General features: G+C 40.9%; 1 protein-coding gene across 11 annotated transcripts in view; it reads left to right on the top strand.

The window, feature by feature from the left end:
• The first annotated feature begins 1308 nt into the window (after nt 1-1308).
• Nucleotides 1309-20197, top strand: part of LOC146642665 (semaphorin-5B-like) — a 43225-nt gene continuing 24336 nt past the window's right edge. For 3 of the 11 annotated variants that reach the window (XM_085398310.1, XM_085398309.1, XM_085398302.1), the window contains exons 1-2: nt 1309-1427; nt 12759-12819. The gene's annotated coding sequence lies outside the window, so the exon portion shown is untranslated. Of the gene's footprint in view, nt 1428-3209; nt 3292-12758; nt 12820-20197 lie in introns of all 11 variants that reach the window. The other 8 variants (XM_085398312.1, XM_085398307.1, XM_085398311.1 and 5 more) reach the window with 6 other exon arrangements.

Raw genomic sequence — 20197 nt, 5'->3', positions numbered from 1 at the left:
ATTAGATTTGTAGCTGATTTGTCGTTGTTTAGTTTTTTGTTCTGTCATGTTTCCCAACATTCATTCATTCATTTAGTTATGTCATATGCTCACATGCTTTTTTATGTTGAACATCTACCATTACAAGTCCAAAAGCATTCACATCTTGCAAGTAGAAATAGGTAAGAAAGAAATAATTCTAGATTTAAAGCCAAACTATGGTTGAAAATTGCATTTTTATATTTATAGTGTATATAGAAGAAACACCTGAATACAGATTGCAAGGTAAATTGTCTCATTTTTTTAATCTTACATTAACTGTATTATATGTTGAACTTGTTCTATTTCTGACTGAGTTTTTATGTGTTTATGTTTTCAAATCAAATCAAATCACTTTTATTGTCACATCACATGTGCAGGTACACTGGTACAGCACATGTGAGTGAAATTCTTGTGTACAAGCTTCACAAGCAACAGAGGCGTGCAAAATACAATACAATAACGTAAGAACAAACAAAATATAAGAATGGGTAAATCTGAGGATTATAACAATAAATATATGTACAAATATAAAGTGTATGCACATTACTGAATATGTATAGTATATATGTATATCTACGTGTGTGCATGTACATACATATATATATAAAATTAAATAAAAATAAAATACACAGAGGTCGTAATTGATTATTTTAATTGAAAAACGTGTTTGAGGCTTTTGGAAATATTCATAACTTATCTGAAATGCAAACTGCAGTGCTTTAGATACAGTCATTGTTTACATAGAGTACATGATTAGGTTAATGTTTTGCAGTGGGATTGCGTAATGTTCTCCCGCTAGGTGGCAGCCAAGCTTTGCTCAGTGGTTTCTTGATTGTATTTTTCTTTTTCTCAATGAGCTCATCCATGTGCCAGTAATAAGTGGCACATGCCTTCTATCAAGAAAGAGAAGGCAACCCTTGGACAATCCATAGCCAAGACTAATTTTAGCACAACCTTCCTGACTAAGTGGATCCACTTTTTTTGTAAAGTTTTTAAAGTTTCTTTAAAAAGCGAGGTTTGTCTTACTGGAGAAAATGTTCTGCAATACAGTGTCACAGACTCACACTGGCTATCGGCTCTGGGAAGTCATAATGACTCAATACGGGCCTGAGACTGACTTTTATAAAAAACAAAAAAGCAACATAACTTCTTGTTTTCTTTCTCTTTTTGTTTTCCGTCATGCATAAAGACGCCTGTCAAATCACACTTATTGCGGTATTAAACGTAGAAACCACTCAGTTTATCACACAGCGCCCCTAGTGGTCTGAGCCTGCCTCGCCCTGCCATCACAGGGCTGCAGCAGAGTGCACAGCTGTGGACGGCGGGTCTGCAGCGAGTCCTGCATCTGTCTCTGAGCCCGCATAACTCCCCTCACCGTGAATCCTGTGATGACCCAAAGGTGAGAGGTAAGCTCGCGCTTCCATTAACATTGTTTTCTTTTTTTGTTCCATTTTTAAACTTTATTTCATAGACAAGCTCGTGGAATTCATCAGCCCGTCTGTGGTTAATGCGTTGAACGAATTAGCGCCGAACTCCATTTACAAATGTAAAATTTGTATTGCCTGGAAAGCTGGAAAGCATATTTCAGTTTAAAACCGTGAAGTATCCTTTAGTTGGAGTTCCCCCTCAAATTCGGCTCTAATATTTTCTTATTTAAATCACATGTTGGAAGCATTAAGTACTAAAGCTTTGAAGTTGACAGTTTGATGAAATTATTTGTTCTGTAAGTCAGAACTTCTTAACACTGCATCACGTGCTGTGAATGCATTTTAATATCTTTAGAAAGATTAGTAAAATTAGACAGTGTCGTCGGTGCAGGATTTATTTGTAACCGGTTAACCAAACTTTAGAAGTAGACTACATTCCTGGTGGACTGATGTGCAACGGTAAAGCTACAGTGACTGTACTGCAAGTGGATAACATGATGGATTGGCTTCACATCAGCCCGTAATTTTCCTCCAGGTGTTCAGTCAGTATACACCTCGGACTGTGAACCTGGTGCCTGTAGATGATATAGTGAGTGAATATTTTCCTTTTAGGACACTGACAAATGGGTTTTGCTTCAGAGTGTATCCAGCTTTCTGAAAGTAGTTGATTTGTGCAAAAGTACCCGCCAAACAAACTGCAGACAACTGCAAACCACTGCAAAGATACATTAAAACAACTTTTGTAGCACCGTCTTGGGCGGAGAGCACACCATGACTTCCGTCTTCCCTGCACTATTGCTGTTGTTGTTGTTGTTGCTGTCATTGAAGATGGGGCAGAAACACAAGGTGGTTATTGTATTGTTATTGTTATAAGGTCAGGTTATAGGACTGCTTTTTTAAAAAAATTTGCACAGTATCTCTAAAACTTCTGTTTCAGAGTGATGCTGAAAAACTTGTTCATGTGCCTGATTCTGCCAATGGTTTCTTCCTGTTAAAAGGGAGTTTTTGCTTCCCACTGTCACCAAGCGTTTGCTCCTAGGGGGTTGTCTGATTGTTGGGGTTTTCTCTGTGTTATTGTAGGGTCTTTACCTTACAATACAAAGCACGTTGAGGCAACTGTTGTTGTGATTTGGAGCTATGAATAAAACTGAATTGAACTGAATTGAAGAGATCCATGTGATAGAAGAAGGAAAAAAGGCCGAGAACTTAACAGATATTTCCTTCAGACAGACTGTTCAGACTCTAAGTTTACCATACTTTAACTGGTAAACATGAACGTGCTGCTATCATTATTATGATTATTCCTCGGTTAAATGTGTGACTGACAGCAGGCAGTGGAGTCAAACATGTCAAATCTATGACAAGCTTTACAGTTAGACTGTGCAGGAAGTATTAAATGTGTTTATTCCTATATAATACTCAAATAAATAACAGTTTTAGTTGCAATTAATTTTTCTTTCTGCCTCAGCACTAAATAGAGACAGGGCTTCTCAGAGCCCTGACTATATGCAACAGCCCTTCTGCTGCTAATGTATAACCCCTGAAATGGAAGTGGCATTCAGTCATTAAACTGGATTCCTGAATGTGTTACCCACAGACCTCCACAGTGTCATGAGGTTGGGCTGGAGTGGAAAAAGAGCAAATGAGCAAGTTTATTCCCGAGGCCCTGATGGACAGACTGAGACTGTGTCTGTGTGCCTAACCTTTATTTATTTAAATAACCTTGGTACAAATCTCTGCATTTTGTGCCTTGCATTGTAGGACAATGGTGGTAATTATGAGGAAGAGCAGAAAGCTTTCTGGAAATGAAAAGCAGCGACCTTCGGATGGCATGTGAATTTTGGTAAGAGATTTCGTGCTGCTGTGCGAGATGCTTACCCTCCCGAAGTTTACCCGATAAACAGCAAAAAAAAAGTTTGCAGCTGCTAAAACCATCTCTCATTTTTGCATTTCTATTTCTGCACAAGTAAATAAACAAGATATGAAGAGTAAACATGATATTTTAAAAGCTGCCAGACTCTAGTTTTGACAGAACAAGACCAGCTGCATGCTATAGGTTGGACCCAAACATGACTTATGCAAATCTACATGTTTGAGATCTGATTTTAGCAAATTTCCCAGAATGTTGCTCAGTGACTCACCGTAAGTGTCTGTGGGCTTCTTCTCTAACCTCTAAACTGGACCTAGCCCCTGTTTCTTCTTGTGTGTGTGAGTCTTTTTTTTATAGCTCCAGTAGAAAGGTAAACCTCAGTGACTGCAGGGTTTTCGAAAATCAACACAGCCAGTGTTTAAAGCAGAACGAACTGAATGTTTGAAGTGTTTAACATCAATATTTCTTTGTGACACGCAGACGTGCTTCACAGTGGAGCCCTATGTGCTGCACAAGGAGTCCATTGAAGGCGGTGACGTGGGTGGTGGTGGCGCTGGTTTTGGGGGTTAAGAGTTGTTGGGCTACCACTGTAGCCCTCCTCTGCAGCTGGTCTGTGATTAATGGAGCCCATTGGGGATTGGCTGGTGTGTTTGGATTAATTGATTGTGACAATATTAGAGTGTTGATATTGTGATATTCAGTAATAATATTTGCTAATAAGTTTGGAGGAAATGTGATCATAGGCAAATTTAGTTTTGCTCCGTGATAGATTTCTTATCAACAAAATGGTCAATAAGTTGATTTTGAACATAACTCGCAGTTTAATTGACACTGAAAATAATGCTTTCTAATACCTCAGACAAGCTGCGGGACAGATGTCAGTGTGCATGACTGGAAAATAAGTTTGCTAGTTCAAGTCTGAGCTGCTGAAGTTGATTTTACTAAATGTAACCAACGCCAAGATCTAATTTCCAAGAGTTCATCTACAAGTGCCACAAGTCACATAAACACAGGAGTGGATAACGAGTGCATAAAAGCAAATTGATTCAGAAACACAAGTTTAAAAAAGTTGTGTAATATTTAAACAAAAACTTACATTTTCTGAGATTAACTTCGCAAATTCACAAAGAAAAAAAGTCCTGGAGCTGCCCTGATATTAATGTGGTGCAAAAATGTAATATTGTCTAATATTATGAAGTTAAAATATGAGCAAATAATACAAAATCAATTTGTAAGAAGAGAATCTGAAAATATTCTGAGATTAAAGACACAAAAACATGGAAAAAATTGGTTTTTTATTTTGTTATCGAACCATTTTTCTTGACTTCACAAGCGCAGATGACGCCTCTAAAAGGGGACGTCAGAAATATTTTGACATGATGATGCCAGAATTTCCAAATATGGGATAAATAAAGTACTTCTAAACTTATGAGCGCATATTTATCCAACAGTAAACAGAGTGGCACTTATATCCTACTCAGTTTGAGCATTCAAAGTCTCATTCACCCAAGCTTTTATCGAACATTCACACACGCACACGCACACACACACACACACACACACACACACACACACACACACACACACACACACACTCAGATGGATGCATCTAGGGCAGGGGTAGGCAACTCCTGGCCTCAAGTGCCGGTGTCCTGCATGTTTTAGATATCACCCTGTGTCCACATACCTGAATCAAATCATTAGTTCATTCCCAGGTCTCTGGAGAACTTCAAGACATGTTGAGGAGGTAATTTAGCCGTTTGAATCAGCTGTGTTGGATCAAGGACACATCTAAAACCTGCAGGACACTGGCCCTCGAGGCTGGAGTTCAACACCTGTGGTCTATGGTAATGTAATAAATTGTATAAGCCTGTATCTCGTATTAAGTGAACAGTTATGTATACTCTCCGGTAGGGCAGGGCAATATGGCCAAAAATATTTATCATGATATATATTATCATTACTCTATAATGTTCCGAGCTGGTTGTTTTTCACCGGTGCTGCTTCGGCTTGCGCTGAGGCTCCCCTGCCGCCTCACCGTGCCTGCAATCTTTCAGCCTCAGCGCTGACAGGAGGGGCAGCAAAAACACAGCCGGAGGAGGTCATCCTGAAGTTTGCACAGGAGCGAGCCATTCATCCTCTCAGGGGGTGGGGTGGTGGTGGTGGTGGTAGTGGTGGGGGGTTTGGTTCTCCGCTGTGGTGAGACTGAGGCTGGGAGAGATGAATATCCTGCCCTGTTAAAGTTGGGGATGAGACTGGACAGTGTTATTTGTCTCTTAGGCTCCGCCGGGCCCACGAGAAGCTAAACGAGCCTGTCGTTTTTCAGTGTGTTTGATTTATCGGTGCCATTAATTTCTGAACAGGAGGTCACCCCTTCGCCTTATCAGATTGGCAGCCACTTGTACAGCCGCGCCTGGCTGCTGTTTCTGTCAACAGTGTGAGGAGCTGTCATATTTCCTGCTTGCTGGCTTGACAGATATGATGGTGTGCATCCATAGGAGAGCTATTTGATCTTAGTCCGTCATACAGCCCGCTGATCAGGCTCATTACAGCCAGAAGATTTCTGTATTTATCATTTTAACGACAGAAACAGTATTTGCGATCATTTATGCCTTTTTGCATTCCATTTATTAGTCCTTAAATTTCATGATGCACTTAGATATGCCCAGAATTCTTATGGTGGGTGAGTTTCGGCCTTTCCTGTACTCAGCAGTGGTCAGTGGCAGCACGGTGCAAGCTGTCCATAGCATGCCAGCAGCTGTGTTCGCTTGCTTAAGCAAATATCACACATGTATAAGGAAGCAAAAAACCTTTCAGGAATGACAGAAAGAATGTGATTATGCTTCTAAGTTTGAAGGAACCTGGACGGGCAAAGATCATAAAGCACACAGCGGTGGAGAGTGGAACATCAAAGATATTAGATGTAAATTAATACAACAGAAAGATTGGACTGCATTGCCATTTCTAAGGTTGTAATTTAAAGACGCCGCGTGTTGAATTGGAAAATGTATATCTTATTTCCTGCACTGGATGTAGATTTCTGCATTTTTATTCAAACAAATACCCTTACCTCTTTTTATTTCTTTGAGTATTTCCCAGTAAAGACACAAGCAAATACACACACACACGCAGCATACTGATTTTCCCCATTCAAAAATGCCATTAAAATGCCGGGATCTCTCAAATATATTGAGTCTCATATCACCGAGAAGCCTCAGTCTCTCTAGATGCAACATATTTACAATTCTTCCCATCCAAAGCTCAAATGTGAGTGCAGAGTCTTTTTTTTCTCACCCGACTGTCGTACTATTAACTTTCTTGCAATTGCCATTCCAAAGTGGATTGCAATCTGTTCATACTTATTAACACACGTCAAATCACTGGTCACCCCAAGGATAGCTGTAAATGCGTCTGGTTCCCAGCTCTTTCCAAATGCTTCAGAGTAACAGTAAAAATGCTCTTCCAATAACTACATGACCAGAAAGAATAAGTCAAATTACCAGTGGTGGATTTGCATTGATGACAGACAGGTGGAATATCAGGGGAGAGAGTGTGTAGCTGATAGTCTATGGCAGGGGTGTCGAACTCCAGGCCTCGAGGGCCGGTGTCCTGCAGGTTTTAGATCTCACCCTGGGTCAACACACCTGAATCACATGATTAGTTAATTACCAGCCCTCTGGAGAACTTCAAGACATGTTGAGGAGGTAATTTAGCCATTTAAATCAGCTGTGATGGATCAAGGACACATCTAAAACCTGCAGGACACTGGCCCTCGAGGCTGGAGTTCAACACCTGTGGTCTATGGTAATGTAATAAATGGTATAAGCCTGTATCTCGTATTAAGTGAACAGTTATGTATACTCTCCGGTAGGGCAGGGCAATATGGCCAAAAATATTTATCATGATATATATTTAAAAATTTGTGATAACAAGATAACTGACGATACAATTGACTTCTCTTTCCACATGCTGAATGAGCATCATATCCCTGGCTAAACAATGCATCACTGCATTAGTTAGTTCCTCCCAGCGTTTACTACTTTTGTCATTAGAGATGCAGTAGGACTGGGCGATATGACCCAAAATTCATATCTCGATATTCTTTAGCTGGATGGCGATATACGATATATATCTCGATATTTTTTAAAGCCATAAAGTAAGAACAAAAAGAGAGTTCTTAGTCACACTGTGTCCCAAATCTCACACAGGCACTTTTATTAACATACAGCATAGATGTACAAGAAAAAATTACTCAGAAATAAATGATCAGCATTTATTAAATAATAATGCTCCATAAATAAAATAAAACAATGTTGTTTTTGTGCATAACAAAAAGCTCACAATTGTGCAGTCAAAATGTAAACTAACAGACGCTGAGCATAATAACAAGCAGCTGCTCTGTTCCCAGGTTCTACTGCGTGACTGACAGCCTGGAGTTTGAAATCCTCTTTGTAACCGTGTCTCTGAACAGGTGCCATTTATGGTCCTTATACACACAGTAAGGTAATATTACGTTGAAGCAGAGTACGTATCACTCCGCGAGGCTCCTTGGTAGCTATAATGCTCCAACAGTCCTTTAAGCAGTGCAGCTTTCGTAGCTTACCAAAGTCGTACCAAAACACTTTTTGAAAGGTTTCTGAGCACTGTGTACCACATAAAATCGGTTTGCGGTCAGTAAGCACAACAAGAATTCATACATAAGGCACACTGTCGACATTTTGAGAAAATGAAAGGATTTTAGGTGTCAACGCGTTAGCCCGGTTAGCTTGTTAACACGTTGACGCCGTTCAGCCTCATGCACGGGGCGATGCGCGGTAACTCGTTAACAGATATTTGCCCCGTTAATGTAGTTATGGCGTTAACGTCACGCTGACAGCACTAAAATAGTAATCTCCAAATGTTTTCTTTTTACCGACCAGCTCCTCTGTGATAGCTGCCGTGTCCATCTTGTCGTTGCCTGCAGGTGAAGCGATGGGGGCGGAGGAGCTGTGTTCAGTGAAGGAGAGAGGCGAGGCAGAGTAACGTTGCGTAGAGACACAGTGGACGAAAGAGAGGAAAACTTGCGGCTCCACAAGTATAGTTATAACGTAACGTAGACTACATCGATATATAAACGATATTGTCACATCTCATATCTCGTATAAAACTGTGTCGATATATTTAAAAACTCGATATATTGCCCAGTCCTAGCGTGCAGCTATTTAAAGCTACTCCAATTGTTTGTTGAGTCAGCTTCTTTGGTCTCACCACCGTGCTAGTTGAAGCGGACGTTTCTTCACGTGCTGAAACAGCTTTGCTGTACTCCAACAAGTGCTTCTGGTTCGAATGATGAAATAGGTTTGTGGTGTTTCCTCCCTTTGCCCCCATGGACCGCTTCCATGTTCTACAAAATTTTTTGCTTTGGTGGGTGTCTGACGGATGAAAACCAAACCAGTTCCAAACCACTGAAGTTGCAGCATTTTTACAAACCAATTTTGGTTCATCTGATTCATTCGACAATCCGCTTTCGCCCTTCTCATTCTCCGTCGCCGCCATGCCTGTTCGCCATGTGCATATAAGCGTATGAAAACAAAGGCACTGCGCATGCATGTTTTACCCATATTCTAGCATGATATTTCATTTTCTTATCGTTGCCTAACATTATACCGGTATTACCGTGAAAGGTATAATATGGCCCAGCCCTACTCTCCGGACATTCCTCCCACCCCTCATTGCTTACTTCCATGTTCATTTGATCTGCCAAAGGCATGTGTAATTACCAGGTATCCACTAGTGATACTCTGGTATTGATCTGATACCAAGTTACTGTCTAACTAACAAGTAACTAACAAAAAAGGTTCAGATATTTTTCACAGAGTGTGTTCAGGGTATGATAAGCATCAATCTAATCGCACTGGTATCAATCTGATACCAGTGACAACAAGATACCAGTGGTATCGACTAGGGCTGGGCTATATCATACCATTCACGCTAATACCGGTGTAATTTTGGGCAACGATAAGAAAATGAAATATCGCGATAGAATATGGGTAAAACGTGCATGCGCAGTGCCTGTGTTTACATACGCACATGGCGGTGACGCAGAATGAGAAGAGCGAAAGCGGATCGTTAAATGAAACGGATGAACCAGAATTGGTTTGTAAAAATGCTGCAACTTCAGTTTGGCTTTCGTCCGTCAGATACACAACAAAGCACTATTTTTGGTAGAGCATGCTAGCGGGCCGTTGTTATTACCATGTTTTTTGGAAAATACGGCACACTTAAAATCAATCCTTTGATTTTTCTGAAAATTGACAGTGGTTGTAAATAGAAAATAAAAGTCTAATGATACTGTAAAGATACTGCTTTCTATAATCCTGTGTGCCTTATGTATGAATTCTGGTTGTGTTTACTGACCTCGAAACAATTTTATGTACACGGCGCTCGAAAATCTGTCAAATGTTTTAGTACGACTTTGCTGAGCTACGAAGCCGCACCGCTTGATGGATTGTTGGAGCATTACGGCTATCGTAGGCAGGCGCCTCGCGGAGTGATACGTACTGTGCTTCAACATAATATTACCGTATTGTGTGTGTATAACCTCTTTTTAAGTTTAGTGGATATTATACATGGTTATGCTGAGGATATGTCGGCCAATTTCCACTGGAAATGACTTTTGGTTAAACTGTCAGCGAGGAATTTGCACTGTTACGTTTTTATATAACTTTAATGCACATAAAAAACAGCTGCTTGTTTAAGTGAAAATACATTGATGGGGTTTTTTGCACTAATAAACTTGTGGAGTTGTAAAGTATTTTGTCTAGTGTCAATTATATCGTCAGTTATATCGTTATCGCAAATTTTCAAATGTATATCGTGATAAATATTTTTGGTCATATCGCCCTGCTCTAGTATCGACTATCAATATTTGGATTGATCCACCCGCCTCTAACATCCACTGGATGAAGTTTCTGTAAAGCCTGATGGGAAAACCAGGCTGGCTCACAGCTGTCAATATTAAATTTATTCACTGCATCAAGAGTTAAAGAGTTAGACTCATGTTTTCTGACATGATCTCTAATTATTCTACAGCTAACACAAAAATCCACAGCTAGTTTCTTTAGGGTATTTAAAGTATTCGTATTCAGTTGTAAAAGTACTCGTGCTTGTGTTTGAACTTTTTTGCCCTTAATGGGTCACAGTCAGTTAAATTTATTAGCGGATGTTATCACAGTTTTCTGCTGGGCATCGGGTCTCTCAAGAGGGAAGTCTGAATTTCTTTGTTTAGGCAAACGAAATGTTTGTCTGAACTAATGGAATTTGGTGTTGACTCTGTCTCCTGATTCATTTACACATCGGTGCTACTGCAGCTGTGTTCAACCAACACCAAGTCTTACTTTAGTATCCAGATGATTTCAGATGTAGCTGAGAGCACTTAACCTCTTTTTTGTCTGCCTTTGTGCCTGCTGATTAAAGCGTAAATAGTTAGTTTGAGAGTTCGTGCATCACTGTGTTTTAATTCTTAGCACTAATGTTAAAGGTTTTGCCATAAACACAACATTTTCTTTTACTTCAGAATGCTTCTCAGATAGAAGTGACATTTTCCTATCATCCATTATCTATCTGCTGCTGATTGTTTTTGCCACACTATATAATATAGCAAACCCAGCAACACTTGGTGCGTGTTTAAGGTGGTTTCAAACCATGTTAAAATGCTCAAATTTACAGCAATAAAAGGGCATTTTTTAAATAACTTATCCACCTTCATAACTGAGTTACGGGTGTGGTCACTGGAAGTCTCACTCCATCTGTCTTGTAACTCAAGCTTCGCTGTTAGCGTTTTGGTAGTACCAGGGACGTGTTAGTCCCTCCCTGTGGTGGCCTTTCTCATGGTTATAAGAGTGTGAAAGAGAAAGCGAAAGTTAAATGTTAAACCACCCCTCCACCTCCGCCAAAAAAAACAAATAATTCAGTACACAATCCTTTTTTTATATTGTTTTTTGTCAATTGCCTTTATTTGATAATGATAGTAGCGACAGACAGGAAAGTGAAGAAAGTGGCAGGGCAAAGCTCCACAGGTTAGATTGGAACCTAGGTTGCTGCCGTCTGGAAATTGAGCACTTGGTTACCTGCTCACCCTTTATGTGCAGCTTTTTCATCTGATTTCCGTGCTTATGTTTTGCTGCTCTCCTCTGCTCGCTGTTTCACCACGTGTATCTCCTCTGCTCCACTGAGCACACATGAAAGAGGGCAAAGGAGAGAAGTGCAACTTATCTCTTGAGCACTCCTAGTGTTTTAAGTGCTCAAAAGGGCTTTGAGTGCTCAGTTAAAGGAAAGAAGAGCTTTGTAAGTACCAGTCCATTTACTATTGATCACGATGGTGGGCTCACGCACAGCTTTCTCATTGCTTGTTTTGTCCTTTTAATGTATTTTTCCAATACTAACTGGGAATCATGATTTTCACCAGCTTTTGAGTTATTTGTGCTTGTGTGATAAGATGATCGATTGATTTGGCGTATGGCTGCTTTGATCCAAAGCCAGCCCCTTTAGCTCAAGATTAAAGGTGTCCCCTTAAATGCCATTTGCTTTAGCTTGAGATTATAGACTGAATAAAACATGCACGTAGCTTCCAAGTCTGAAAAGTGAAGCCAAAGTGGAATCTGCCTTAAAACCAGAGGACAGTGTTTCTGGTTGGTCCACTGCTGAACAAAACATCAAGTACATTTAGTAAATTATGGTTATTACTAGAGCCAGAAAGGAGGTTTATCCCGGGCATGCTCATTGGCTAACGACGTGCCCATCGCAACTCAAGCGGCGTTTTCATTTTCACAGTCAGCTTCAAAAAGCTTAAACACTCCCCGCTGTTGTTAATCAACAGGTGACACCACAGTGATGATGTCTATATTTTATATACACTCTATGCTCAAGATGCTAGCTCTGATTATTCTTTAGGACTCATAAAAAGGTGTCGGTCAGCAGTTACTTTGCCTGCTAATCAGCTACTCTTCATCAGTGCATCAGTCTGAGGTGACTATAAGTGAATAACAGGACATGTCGATAAGTCATCAGTCTTAAATGCAGTGCAAAAGCACAGCAATACTGAGCTTGTAACAAACCACAACTAATTCAAACGCTCAAGCTGGCTCCCGCCATACTGTGACCTAATTCTTTAACAGAATCTAAAACTGGATCTCACACAGGGCAGAACATCTCTGTCTATTGAGTTAACAGTTTGCTCTGCACAGATAGAAATTCTTTGCCCCCCTCCCTTATTTTCCCCATCACAAACACACACACACACTCACACACCCCTTTACCTCCCCTCACCTCCCTGCACACTCTCTGGTCAGCGTACCACTGTGTGCCGATGTGTAACAAGTTCTCCCTCTCTTGTTTTTCATACCTTCCTTTCTCTCTCTCTCTCTCTGTCTCTCTGTCTCGCTCTCTCCCACCATGTGAAGCGCCGGGATCTGTGCCACGCTCGTTCATCTGCCGAATCTGTCTGGTGCTGATGGTGAACTAGTAAGTTTATTTTCTTCTGTGTGATATTTGTGCGGCGTGTGTGCGTTGCTTTCACATATCCCATGCGGAGATTGGCTGCATCAGTGCAACTGCTTATTCTTTTGTGTTGTCCTGTCCATTCTGTCTTTGTGTCTACTTTTTTCTGCCTGTTTTTTTCCTTCTGCCTGCCTGTCAGTTTTCGTGTCACTGCAGGCTCATTTCTTCTCTAATCATCTATAATATGACCCTTCACCTACCCCTCCTCTTTTTCCCCCTCGCTCGTCTTCAGCGTACATCACCCTAGCTGTGACTTTGGAGACTACATGTGGGGATGTGTTTGTGTAACGTGTAGTGGATGTTTCCTTTGTTCTGGTTAAAGCATAAGTGCTAAAACTGACAGAGGAATGGGGTGGAGAGAAGCATGGGAGACAGAGGAAACTCCCAGCCCTGGATCAATACTCCTAGTCTGGGTTATTATGTCTGAATGTGTGCGTGGGTTTTTTTTTTTCCCCACTTAAGTAATGAAGCCTTTCTGAAGCAAAAGCCACATGTTGCACGTGTGCAAGTGTAATGTTCCTGTTTGATGTTTTCCCACAGAGCAGCATGCTTATTTATTTCTATTTTTAAAATTGCAAAGAGTCGCCTTTTACTCTTCAATTAATTACTGACATCATGCTGTAATCTAGTTAATCACAGCACCAACAGTTTGCTGATTAATGTCTTCGGGGTGTTTTTACACTATGAGCATGATTTATGGAAATTAGTCGTTGGTGGAAAATAGTAGCCATGATCATTTTTTCTGGTGGGTTATAAGGACCAGGTCTTATGAGATTTTTCATGACAGCAGCATCGGTTATGTGCAGTGGATTAGTAATTAAAATGCTCAGACTGTCAGCCACCCAAGAAATTCAAAACCCAAGACAATCATATTTGGAATGATAATATTAACTCAGTTTGTATTTGCCGTGCACAGTTTTGGGGAGTAAGACATTTACGAGTCATTTTAATCAGTTACTATGAATGAAATTAAAGCTGATAATCGGAAGGTTGCCCATTCGGACAGTCTCGGCCGTTGTGTTCTTGGGCAAGACACTTCACCTACCGCCTACTGGTGTTGGCCAGAGGGGCCGATGGCGCGATATGGCAGCCTCGCTTCTGTCAGTCTGCCCCAGGGCAGCTGTGGCTACAACTGTAGCTGCCTCCACCAGTGTATGAATGTGAGAGTGAATGAATAGTGGCATTGTAAAGTGCTTTATTATTAGTAGTAAAGGGCTTATATGTAGAACACAGTAGCCTTGACAATATAGGGCTTTTAGGACCAATATCAGAAGTTGGTGATTTAAAAGTCAGATATAACAGGCAATTCTGTAGGTCACATGAAACACAAACAGATTTCCCTAAAATTATTGTGTAGTTATTTATTTACTCGTTTAGGAGTTCAGCATGTCTCTCTGCAGACTGTAGGGAGTTACAGGCTGCCCGTCTACCTGCAGAGATCGTCTCTTCTCAGATGGAGGCAGTGTCCCAAGTTTGTGGTACAACAAGGGCTACTCTTGCTTGTGCTGTTGTTGTACCATTGGTCAGCCATGGAGAAGAGCAAGGTTATAACGAACAAAGTCAAACCCGTCTTTGATGTTTTTTCACGCTTCTCCTGTCACTCCTTTGGCTTGTCAACCAATCAGCTTTTGACTGACATAGAGTTGAGCTACTCAAGCGTTACACTCTGCCCAACTCTGGTCAGATGATCTGGTTATTGTGTTTGTGGCGTTCCAATCACGTGTGTTACCAACAGGGTAGTTCTCAGAGTGCCCTCTGGTGGACAAACTATGCAACATCAATCCTCATAATATGGTTAAAGTTTCTTATATCTCTTCTTTACTTTTTAAATTTCATTTCATTTGTTGGCTAATATCGGCCCATTCATTCAAGACATAAAATTAATTTCGTTATTTTACATCTTTTGACCATAAAGGCTGGCTGTCCTTTGGTATTTCGTGACAGCATGAATAAGAATTTTTTTGGGGAAAAATTTGAGTGGATTGGGATTTTTATTAGTTTGCCAACATATCGTTGTGCACCATCTGTCGTCTACCAGTCAAATCACTAGGCATTGCTTGGAAGAGTCTGACAGTAGTTTGTTTTGACTGCACTTATGGCCATGTCTTGATGCATTCTCAATCATCCAGGAAAGTAAATCTCCAAAAGTTGATTCTGTTCATCCGGACGTAGCGTTTTCGTCACTCATCCAGGTGACTTCTTCAGTCTCAGCTGACTGCAGGTTTCCCCAATCTTATAAACAGTACGTTTGCATAATGACTGAAATCAGCCCACTGAACAATGGCCTGGGAGGTCAGTTCCTTAATCTTGATTATGCAAATCGTCATGACCATTGATCAACAACCACTGATCAAAGACCACTGATCAATGGCCATGAGCACCATTCACAGATAGTTGGGGAATGGCTACAATCACAGCATTGTAAGATGGCGAAAGATGTACCCTTAGGCCCGTCCTCGATTCAGAGATGGTCTTTCCCTTTTCACGTAAGTCAACTTTTGGAGACTTATGGCCATGGTGTCTACAATTCCTACTACTACTACCAGTACTGTACAAATCTCCTCCAACCAGGCCAGAAATAGTATAATAACAACAACTATAGCTCTGTGACCAGCAGTCTGCTTCAGTCCTGGTAGACCTGTTGGGCAAGATTGGTTTTCAGTGCTGGAAGTTCACCAAAAAATGTTCTTTCTGAAATTCTTTCTGAATTTTTTCTATGCCTGAATACTGCTCTTTGTTCCTTCACATACTGTTCAGTATGTGAAGGAACTCTTAATACAGATTAGAGAGGTGTGGATTGATCTCTATGATTTGTTTTGGCAGCTGCACTTTGTAATCTAAACCGTGTTAGCACTTGAGTTTAAAGTTCATCTTGGCGGATCAGATCAAAAGTGGACAGTGGTCAATACAAATGTAAACAAGCGCTAAGACTCTTTAATACCAAATGTTAAAACACTCATAAAGGATGTGTACAATTTAACACATCGGCGTTGTCTGCGCTCTTATAACATGTGAATTAATGTATTTCTGTTCTTTATGGGAGGACTTTTGTTGAATGCATCCATCTTCTGCCTTCCAAATTCAGGGTGTCCCAGAGGTCACAGAGCAAGAGGCAGGGTACACCCTGGCCAGCTCACCACTTTGTCACAGGCCTAACAAAGACGCCCACATTCAAGCCTAGATGTAATTTAGAATCACAAATTGACTTAACATGCAGCTGAATACCCCAGTTGTGCGGTGGTTAGCACTCATGGCACAGTTTGGCACCTTTGTAAACCATCTCCTCCATATCAAGAGTGTTTGTAGCTTCTGCACAGCTCCTTAAATATTGATTATCAGTCTTGCCTTGAAGTGAAACACAACTACTGTCTTTTAAAAATTTTAGATCAATGCAAGCATTAGAGCGCAGCTCGGTCTCTGCATCATCCACTCTGAGATAATCATTAGCAGTCATGCATACTACATGAACTGTTACTAACGTTTTTGCCATTCAGAGCTAAGTAAGTAAAAATACATCTGTTGATAGAGCAGATGACATTAGGGTTGGCATTAAAGTAGCTATAGGCTGTAAATTAACCAATTATTGATATAAACATCTTGATCAGTGACACCACAACTCTTCAACAACTGCTTAATGGATAAAACTAAAAGTTTGATGCATAAAAATGTTAAATAAATTGTTGTTGTGGTACCGTTCAAGCGTAGCTAAGGCCATTGGATGTTTGTTTTTTGTGATTTTTCCATCACCCTGGCTTCACATTGAAATTCATGTTACAGGGAATGAGCTGTCCAACCAGTAATCTTCAATCATGTCTACTGACAGAGCGGCTCCCTTCAAGTGGGGCAGCGGGTATTGACAGAGAGTGATTGCAGCTGTACGTGTTTGGTTATACATCCCAGTCGTGTCATCTGGCAAAAAAGCAAAGCGAAAGAAATGGAGATCATGATAAGAGGACGGAGGGAGACGGGGAGGAGCGAGGAGAGAGATAGGAAGAGAGGGATCAGTGCAGCTGTGTGCCTCTTTAGGATTCCTGCTCTCTACCTCCTCTCGCCCGGGCCAAACCGGCATCATTAGGTTTGGCAAATTACCCGGGCGGCCATTGTGGCGCAGCCATGGCACGTTAGTGTGTCTTTTTAACTGTGGCTAAACTCAGTCTATTCACTTGTAAAAGAGAGCAGCCATTGGCAGATAGTTGGCAGGTTGCACAGAGAGGCCATTCACCCCGGTAGGAAGGAGCTGAGAACACTGCCTCGGAAATGGTCCTCTCTGAATATTTTGATGGAGGGACTTTGGGTGCCCTCTCAGTGTCCATTTGCTCCAGCTAACAAATCTCCATCAACTGACTTCATTGGTAATCAATATCAGTGCTCCTTATAGGTGAGGGCGAGCAGGAGCTGCGGTCAGAAAGAGAATTTTAGCAATTTGATTCAGTGTTGTTTTGATGTTGTCTTTTCTTCCTTTTTTTACTCAAGGAGGAATTTGGAGTTTGGAATCCAGTTTTTTTTGTAGTGGGGTGTAGTGGGGTGGGGGGTTGGTGTTCACTCTGTCTTTTCATGATAGTTGGACGCTGTCCAAAAACTCGGGTGGAGAGAGTTTAGACAAGAGGCTGATATACAAGGGTCAGATGCTGGACTCCCTCCTTTTATTTTTGATGCCACGCAGGAACAAATTATAGGGCTTCTGAATGAAGAAATAATTACTCGTTATTAATTTCGCTGTCATAGAGTTCCTCCGTGAAGAGGACATGTCTGGATTTTAATGAAGCACACTTAACACGCGCACCCAGTGTTGTCGGGTGCTCGGTTTGTAGCTGGTGTGGCGGAAGTGCTAAAAAGCAGTTTCAAGGTCTTCTGTAGTGCGTCTTTTTGTAGGCAGATCACGACATGGATAATTACCTATAATAGCTGTTTTGCAAGAAATGAGGGAAGAGGTTACTCATGCTGACAGAAAAGGAAACGGCCCCTTCACAGTTGCCGAGCTGACGTATTAAAGCTTAATAACCTGCCGGTCACATGGCTCACAAAAGAGGTTCATCCATGCCTTTTTTTTTTACTTAGAGTCAACTCAAGCCCTCGGACCACACTCCATAAAGGGGCCATCTCTTTGGCCTCTATCAGAGTCCTCCTAAGTTCTCTGGGATATGCTTGTTTAGTTCTTCTAAGAGGAAAAAGTCAAAGTGAGCTTGCATGGTTCCTCAAATAGAGGCGGGGGGAAGTTCCATGTTTCTTAAATTTTGCATGAACATCACTGTGAATCACTCTGGCATCAGCAGAAGTAGTTGACACTCAGAGACAGAAAAAAAGTTGTTGTCAAGAAATCTCACAAACTTGAAGGAAAAAAAAAAGCAGCAGGGAAAGAGTCCAGAAAGAAAAATGGAGGATTTGACAAAGGCCTCTGCTGTGTGAAGTTTGTACAACTGTGACAAAGTGCTGCAGAGGCACTGCTGCTCTGTCCAAACACTTGTCAGTGTGTCACTACACACATTTCCACTTAAATGTTAAACCAGGGGAGAAACGTCAGCGGCTTCTACTTGTGTAGCTGTAGCGTGTAAGGGGAAGGAGAACAGGGGGGGAAAAAGCTTTTTTTTTTATACTTTTCCTGACTTTTCTAAGGAGTCGATGGATCATTTTTACATGTTCAAACAACCAACAACGAAAGAAAACAAACTGTCTGGCTTCTGAAGACATGACACAGCCTCTTTTTGAAGGTTTGTAATAATGCCCTGTGTGGGTCACTTCTGCAAAGTTGTTGATCCCCCCCCCTTCTCATGGCTTACAGGTTGCATTTATGCAAGTACCTGTTGCAGTAAATGAAAGAAATCTGTCAACACAACACTTTGATGTTAAATTACTTTACTTAATTGGGGGGAGGGGTGTCTTTATCAGTAGGAAAACTTAAAAAAAAAGCATAGTCAAAGTCTGAAATTTAGCCTCCTTCACATTTAGAAGGAATTTATTTCCAACATTTTTCACTCTGAACATGGCATGGTCATTCTGAGTATGAGTGGGAGGTCTCTGGGTGAAAATGCCTTGCTGATGTCAGAGGTCAGAGGAGAGTAGCCAGACTGCTTTAACCTGAAAGGAAAGCAACAGTAACTCAAATAACCTAGAGCTGCGCGATTGTGATTATCACTATTATTCTGATTGATATTAAGATTACAGTTAAGTTTAGTTATTTATCCTTTCATTTTAATGACAGAAATGTTTTAATTGTACTGTTATGTAAACACTGCTTTCACATTCATGTTCCTCTACGATCCTGCTGATGTACAATACCAAAATTATGTAAATACAATTAACTTTACTAAAACTTAACATGAAATTAAATCAGCAAGGCACTACTTTCATTTTTACATTGTGCTGCACTTCTTGGTTAGTCAGTTAGTTAAAACACCTTCACAAAATCCCATTTTTACTTGACCTGCACTGATGATTGAGTGCATCCTAGAAGCAAAATATAAAGTCTTCCACTCCATTTTTTTTCCAAACCATTATGATAGTTTGTGTACAATGTCGGTTTTGCCAATTTAGAAAATTAATTGCATGAGGGGAAAACATCTTTTGTCCACGATGATCCTTCATTACTCACCATGTTTAGTGGACACATATCTTTGGCCAAAAAGCATGCGATTGCCTCGATGATTTCAATAGGTCTTTGTGTGCTGGACGGATATGCAGACACGCATACAGGCTCGCTTTTATGGACGCCTGAGTGCACGGCGGATGATTCACTTTTGCAAATATTGCGTTGTTTCTCTTGTCCTTCATGCGTTAATAATCCTGCAGTTTGTGGTGCGTTTTCAAGCAGTTGTAATAAATTATCGTGCAGACGCTGTAACTTATTATTAGTTAACATCACTTGCCCTAAATCCAAAGTATTTCCAAACGTGTGATGATTTGCTCTGAGGGACAAGCTCTTGGTCTTCTGCTGTGCCAGACATTTGATTTTTGTTGTGTATCTGTCTGTTAATGTTGCGGTACTCATCTAGACTACAGCAGAAGAAAAGGAAACTGAGGCTACAGTTTGCACGGTCTCACCAGAATTGGACAACAGAAGATTGGAAAAATGTTGCTTGGTCTGCTTTGACATTTGGACGGTAGACTCAAACAAACGAAAGCATGGATCCATCCTTCTATCAGTGCTGTAATGGTGCATGGGCACACTCTAACCGAGCACTGTTTATCCACCACAACCTGTTTGAGTATTGTTGCTGATCATCACTTTATGACCACAGGGTACCCATCTTCTGATGGCTGGAAGCACCTCAAAAGCTCAAATCACCTGTTGAACATGACAATGAGTTCACTGCACATCAATGGCCTTCATACTCCTGACACACAC

This window comes from Rhamphochromis longiceps, linkage group LG23, assembly GCF_057381845.1.
Source record: "Rhamphochromis longiceps isolate RC_006_pf linkage group LG23, R_longiceps_female_GT1.1, whole genome shotgun sequence".
Taxonomy (NCBI): Eukaryota; Metazoa; Chordata; class Actinopteri; order Cichliformes; family Cichlidae; genus Rhamphochromis; species Rhamphochromis longiceps.
This window is presented reverse-complemented; position numbering and strand designations above follow the sequence as displayed.